Source organism: Camelina sativa, chromosome 15, assembly GCF_000633955.1.
Source record: "Camelina sativa cultivar DH55 chromosome 15, Cs, whole genome shotgun sequence".
Lineage (NCBI taxonomy): Eukaryota > Viridiplantae > Streptophyta > Magnoliopsida > Brassicales > Brassicaceae > Camelina > Camelina sativa.
In genome coordinates, this window is record NC_025699.1 from 22,097,947 (window position 1) to 22,105,180 (window position 7,234).

Sequence of the window (7,234 nt, forward strand, 5' to 3'; positions counted from 1 at the left end):
CCACCTCAACAGCCTCAACAGCAACAAAACTATGTCCCCAAACAACAGTGTCAAGTGTTCCAGCCTCAGTTGTGTCCACCACCAGGGTTTCAGACTAACCAAGGCCAAGAACAAGACTTAAGAGCTATGATGCAACAGTTGTTTATTGGGCAAACACAAGGAAAGATTGAGGAAGCCAAACAGTTTGTTGAGTTGAATCAAAGGCTCACATCCAAGTATAATGACCTGAACATGAAGTTTGAAGGTCTCAACTCTAGAGTGAAGTATATGGAGAGCAACATTGCCTCTACTTCTGCTCCTAAACCTAACCAGCTCCCTGGAAAAGCTGTTCAAAATCCAAGGGAGTTCACTGCCAAAACCATCCATATATCTGATGAAGAATTCACTGGGGACAGTGATATTCAAGATGGGGAGGATTGGTCAGTTATTGAAGCTTTGAGTAAAGTTTGTGCAGAGTAATCTGAATCCGCCATGGCACTCGACTAGGTACTCGAGCCAGCACTCGACCGAGTGCCTGATCGAGTGGTCGATCGAGCTGAAGGATCAGGAGCTGTTAAACCTGCTAAGTACATTCCTCCTGCTTACAAACCACCTCTACCATTCCCAGGTCATTTCAAAGCACAGAAAATTAAAGAATTAAGGGAAATCATTGAGAAAAAGGAGATGTTGGCTAAGCAACAAGAGGATGACAAAGCTTTGCATGAAGAAGTTGTGGTTGAGAAACAAGAGGAAGTGATGGCCATACAAGAGATCATAATTGCTTACCAAGAAGAGGAGAGAGGACCTGCCTTGGAACAGTATGAACCATATCCTCTCAATAGAAATTTTTGCTTGATTTGTCAAAGAAGAAGGCTCAAGCTCAAGATGAGAATGATCTTGAGGACCTTGGAGGAGTGATCATCCCAATTAAGCTTAAGGATCCAGGGCCATTCTATCTGCCTTTCACACTTAGCTATCTCCACTACAACCAGTGCCTATGTGACTTGGGAGCATCAATCAGTGTGATGCCATACTCCATAGAACAAAAGCTTGGGCACATTGATTTCAAATCCACCAACCTTCATGTATGCCTAGCTGATGGGTCAAATAGAGATGTGGTTGGCAAGTTGGAGAACATTCCGGTGAAGATAGGGAGAGCTAGGGTTCACACTGATTTTGTGGTTCTAGAGATGGACAAGGAGCCTGAAGATCCTATCATTCTTGGGAGGCCATTCTTAGCCACTGTTGGAGCAGTCATTGATGTCAAGGAAGGTCTTGTGACCTTGAACATTGATGAGGGTATAGCTATGAAGTTCAACATCTATAACCCAACCAACCTTCCTACCATTGATGGTCAGCCTTTTACTATCAAGGACAAAGGTGGTCAAGAAGGTTTAAGTGACAAGGCTATTCCAAAGGCTGAGCCCTCTCTTCAAGAAGATTCTGTGGAAAAGCTTAAGAGGTCAGTTCAAGAGTTGACTGATATGGTTGAGGATCTCCAAGTCAAGCTAAACAAGAGGTCTTTGAGGAAAGCAAGACCAAGGCTCAAAATCAAGAAGAATTATGGTTTGTGTGTTAAGGGTGAGGTGATCAAGGATCAACTTCACAGTGATCAAGAGGTTCCAGGGAGGATTTCATCACCTCCTTGGTATGTAGACCAAGTCTAAGGAAACCAAAGTCAAGCTTAGTGACTTTAAACAAGCTCACTAGGGAGGAAATCCCTAAGGTATCTTTTGTAAATATGGTTTAATTTCCTTGTAGTTTTGATGTGTTTTGTTTTATATTTGTGTTGGACAGGCCTTTTAATAAAAGTGTAGATGGGTAAGGAGAGATTTGTACTTGGAGAAGGAGAAACGCAAGCCCACTCGACCAGCCCACGAGAGGTACTCGACCGAGTTGGCAAAGAAGTAAGGCCCATTTGATCATCATTTCTCTAGCACGATCGAGTGGAGGGAAGAACAAGAAGAAAATTTTGAATTTTCAAAATTTGGTCAATGAGCTCGACCGTGTACAGTCGAGTGTGGGGTCGAGTGGCAGCAAAAAGCAGGTCAAAGATTCCCATTTCAAATTTGAATGGTATGGACGCTCCACCCTTGTCTCCTTGTCCCCTTAGCTTCTTTAAATAGGACTTGCATGATCCTATACCTCTCACACTCTCTCATTTGCTCAAAACAACTAAATTCAAGTTTTAAAATCTCTCTCAAAGTTCATCTTTTGCTCAAGCTTAGTTCTTTCAAGTTTTTGGGTCACTAACCTATTAACTTTGAGCTTTGAGTCTATTCCCTTCAGTTCTGTTCGAAAATATCTTCAAGAATGACCAGGAAATCTCAACAAGCGGCTGCAACCTCCATGGAACGTCGTGATGATGACCTTGAATCAAGAGGAAAATCTGGGAGAACCACTCGACGCACCACTCGAGCTAGCACTCGACCGAGTGGTGGTCGAGCTGACCGATCGAGCCAGATGCCGTATCCAAGGAGTGATTCAGTTGAGGAAGATCCTGAGAGGAATGAAAGTGAGGAAGAAAGGGAGCCAACCCTTAATGAGTTCATGAGGAGATACAAGGCCAAAGGGAAGAGGCCAGCAGTTGAGGTTGAACAAGAGGAGTTTGAAAGTGAAAGTGAGGAAGAAGATGTGGAACAAGAGCTAGAAGATGATGGAGAAGCAGAATCTTGTGGGTTGACAAAGAGGCAGCTGTATGAAGCCTTCATGAGAATGGATTTCTTGGGGACTAGATATCCTCACAAGGAAACCATGGAGAAGCTTGCCATTTATGAAGATGTGGAGTTTCTTTTTGAAAAGAGTAACTTAACCAAGTTCATGGGGCTTTGCATGGAGGGCTACAAAGAAGAAAGTTGTGAGTTTCTAGCCACTGTCAAGCTGCATACATATGCAAGGAAGGATGCTGAGGCTGGAGCTGGTCACATTTCCTTCACAATCAAGGGGAAGAAGCATGAGCTTTCAATGAGGAAGATAGCCAATGTGTTTGGTTTTGAAGTTGGGAGTAATACAAGCTTGATGATACCAAGAGAGGAGCTTTATTCTGTTTAGGAAACCATTGGGGACAACAAACTCTACTCATCCTCCAATTCCAAGAGTTCAAGGATAAGGAGCCCAGTCCTAAGATACTTCCACAAAGCTCTTGCGAACACCTTCTTTGCAAGGAAGGAAACTGGGAACATCAATGAGGGAGAGCTTAAGATGATTGACATGGCTCTCAATGGGATCATCCTCAAGGCAAGAGATGGAACCATCATCCTTGGGAGCACTGTGGAGACTGATCTTGCAATGGTGCTCATAGACCACATGGTATACTTGAGAAGTTGGGTAGGCAAGTTAGAGAACAAAGGCTCAAGAGGAGCACTAACCATTGTAGGCATCATTACTCAAATTATACAATCTGCCAAGGTCCCACTTAGAGGAGAAAGGGTCTCACCAAGTTGGATTGACTCAAGCTACCTCACCTCTACTCTCATCCTAGCCAAGGAGATGCATCAAGGGAATCATATCTTCAACTTTGAACTCCCAACAGTTGGAAAGAAGCAGCTCATCTTGCCCAACCAAGAGCTCACCACCATTCAAGAAGGAGCCAACATTGACTTTTGGCCAGCTGAAGAGTACTTGTTTGATGGGACCGTTCAAACTAGAGTTGAAGAAGCTGGAAATGCACAAATGGCTGATGGGGAGGAGCATATCTACTTTGAGGATTATGAGCCCAACCCAAGGGATAGTAGAGGAGTGAGGGAGAATAGCAAGAGGTTGACAGTTTTGCAAAAGTGGAGCAAGTGGCATGGGAAGAGGTTTGATAAGCTGAAGAAGAAGGTGACCAACATGGCTAAGTCTATCAAGGGCTTAAAGAAGGAGATTGCTGAGTTGAAGAGTGGGAATTCTTCACCTACACCATCAAGTCCTTTAAGGAGAAGTAGCTCAACTAGAGCACTTTCAAGAGTTGCAAACCCTTTGGAACCAGCTAGAGCTTTAATGTATGAGCCAAATCAGAGGAAGAGGAGCTCAAGTACCCGAGAACAACAGTTTTTGAGGCACTCGAGCGCCCACTCGACCGAGCACCCCCAACGTACTCGACCGAGTTCCAGCCCAGATCACCTTATGGCTTCCCACCTCCAGCTGCTTATCCAGGCTATCCAGGTTACCTTCCCATCCCACCACAGTACTTCATGGATCTAGCTCTCTACCAGCAGTTCTACCAGCAGCAGGCTCAGAATTTTGGAATACGCGGTCCAGCTCGACCCCCCCACTCGAGCACGCACTCGACCGAGTGCCGGTCAATCGCCGTCGTCGAGCTGCCCCAATCTCCATCTCCAAGTGATCAACAAGACCCCAACTACACCTTTGAGAGCATGCAAGAGGATGTCGACAACTTCTTCTCCAATCCTTGAGGTACCACTATCACCTTCCCTTGTAAATACCATAGGATTTGACATTGTGTTTTGTTTTTGGTCATGAATCCTCTTACAAATTTCTTTCACACAGAGGACTGTGTGATTTAAGTTTGGGGGAGGGTTTGAAATAGCATTTGACATTGTGTTTTGCGTTCTTATTTCAAATTTTTAGCATCCTCATATTAGTTTTTGCATAGTATCTAAGGCATAGAAAAACCCTAAAAATTTGAAAATTTTTTGCAGAAATCTTTATAAAAAAGAGTGTTCATGTAGTTTGCATATATTAGGATCTTTTTTAGCATGTTTCATTTAGGATTGTATAATATTTGCATTAGGGATCTATGATGAGTATTTCCTTGTTAGCTTGCTTATTCACTAGACTAGGATCAACGCCCCAGTTAATAGTACTTTGATGCTAGTTGAGTAGTTAGAAGCATAAGATTGAACCAAGCCTTGAATTCATGCATTGTATTTGGTCTATATTGAAGCATGTTGTGATTTGAAGCCATTTCCTATCTATAAGAACCTAATATTGAATTTCAATTATTAATGTGTGCATTGCTTTAAACTCATGGATACCATATACATATTTGGATCATCTTTCTCCTTTTAACCACCCTTGTTGATCCAAGTAGCTGATTAAACCATTGAAATCAGTTCCCCTACCCCTTAACCAACCCTTCTTTCAAGCCATGTTTATTCTTGTGTGTGTGAGGCCTATTTTTGGGATTGAGCTTGGTAGAAAGTGTTAGGTTTGAACTGACAAGAGTAAAGCCTTGTGTAGTTCTAGTTTGCATTTTTCAAACTAGATAGGACTAGGTGGTTCACTTGTTGGGTTTGGGACTTGGCTATTATGAAAAGAAAAGAGGAAAAAGAGAAAGAAAAGGTTAGAGTCTTTAGGAGGGGAATGTGTTTAAGAAAATTTAAAGTCTAGTGAAAGAATGGGAAGAATAAGGTTGTTTAAAGATGGTTCTAGTTAAAGAAAAGAAAGAAAGAAAAGAGAAGTCTAGCAAAATGCTTATATGTCTTAAGAATAAGAAGAAAAGAGAACCATAGCAAATAAGTAAGAATCCCCCATTCCACTAGAAAGATCAAATAAGAAACCTCTCCTAAGACTTGAAAACCAAAAGAGAAAAGGGTGAAAGAGAAAAGAAGAAGTTAAAGGGTAGCACTAGGATCATTTGGGTTTAGATTGCTAGGATAAATACTTTAGGTACCTTTGGGTAGACAAGGTTTTGTTCTTGTATGTGTCTAAGTGTTCTTACCTTTAGCATTCTTCTAAAGCTCAATCCATTTTTTATGAGAGAACCTTGATATTGATAAGCCCCACTCTAAAAAGAGACCATCATTGTCTCTAAACCTTTATCTCCAAGCCAAATGAGTTTAAGCATTGCATAGAATTGATTCATGTTCTTGATTAATGAATGTTAAAGGAAATGGTTGATTTGAATGCATGTGGATATCTAAGGCTCAAATCAGTAAAGGTTGTGATATGCTTGTCTAAAATCTTTAAGTACAGCTCATTCAACTTGCATCAAAGTATTAGTAACTTGGACATTGATTCTAGATGGTCTATTTGCAAGCTTTAGGAGCTAAGATCCCACTTTCAAACCTCACCTACCTTCTTATGTCTTGATTATTTGCTTGAGGGCAAGCAAAGACTATGTTTGGGGGTGTTGATGTTCATATATTTTAGCATGTTTTCCCTTAGTTTATTCACATATTTTGCATCTTTTGCTATCCATTTTGACCATTATTACATAGCTTTAGCACTAATCATACACTAGAGTTTAGTTTCATTGCATTTGCATCTTTCCATGCATAATCAGGTGATTTTGGAGGTTAAGCAGCATAGAAGCAATGCTGAGGAGAAGTGAACCAATCATGAAGGCTGAAGAACCAAGGTCCAGAGTCCAACTCGACCCCACACTCGACCAGACAGTCGACCGTGTGCAGAGGAGGACTCGACCGAGTGGAGGAAGCAGAAGAAAAGCCAACTCGACCAGCCACTCGACCGAGCACATGGTCGAGTTGACCGAGCCGTTGACTATTTTGTCTTTTAGTATTTTTAGGGCTTCCACCTCCACTCCTATAAAAAGCCTTGTACCTGCAGTCACCAAAGAGTCCAGCTTTTTAGAATAGTCAGAAACCTAGTTTTTACCCTTCTGGGAATTATTCTTTTTGTACTTTTATTTTTCTTAGATCTTGTACTCTTTAAAGAGAGAAAACATAAGATTCTTGGATTTTGTTGGTTTCATAACTTTCAAGATATTAAGAATTCGTGTTTGATTCCTTCTTGAATGTTATAGATCTTTGTTTTATCTTTCATTTGATGCAAGTTTCAGTATTTTCTGGGTTTATGACTTTGATGTTCATCATGTGTTCTTGTGAGTAGTAGCTTAGGATCTTGAGGATGGGTTAGGCTGGGCTGTGTTTGAGGTTTGTTTGCTTTGGTCAAGCTTGATTGTGGTAGAATCTCTTCTAGGGTAGATGTTCTTAATGCTAATCCTAAACTGAGAAGTTAGGGTTTGATTTCAAGCATCTTAGCATCACACCAATGTTTAAGGAGCATAGATAAGGCTAGATCTAGAGCTTACCATTAGGCTTGCTAAGCGATTAGAGGTCTTGTTTGGTATGAGACATATTGCTTAATGCCTGCTTGTGTAGATTCTTTTCTTTGTGAGAACAAGTCTAGAGATGAATGAGTTTGATTGTTTCTTGCCATGAGAGTGGATTAAACTTGTCTTAGATTTATATGTCTAGAGATTAGCTCAAAGTTTGCTTGAGATTTGCTGACCAAGTTAGATAACTTCAATCATTAGTCCAGCCCATGAATCCCTCCTCAAGGCCTACCT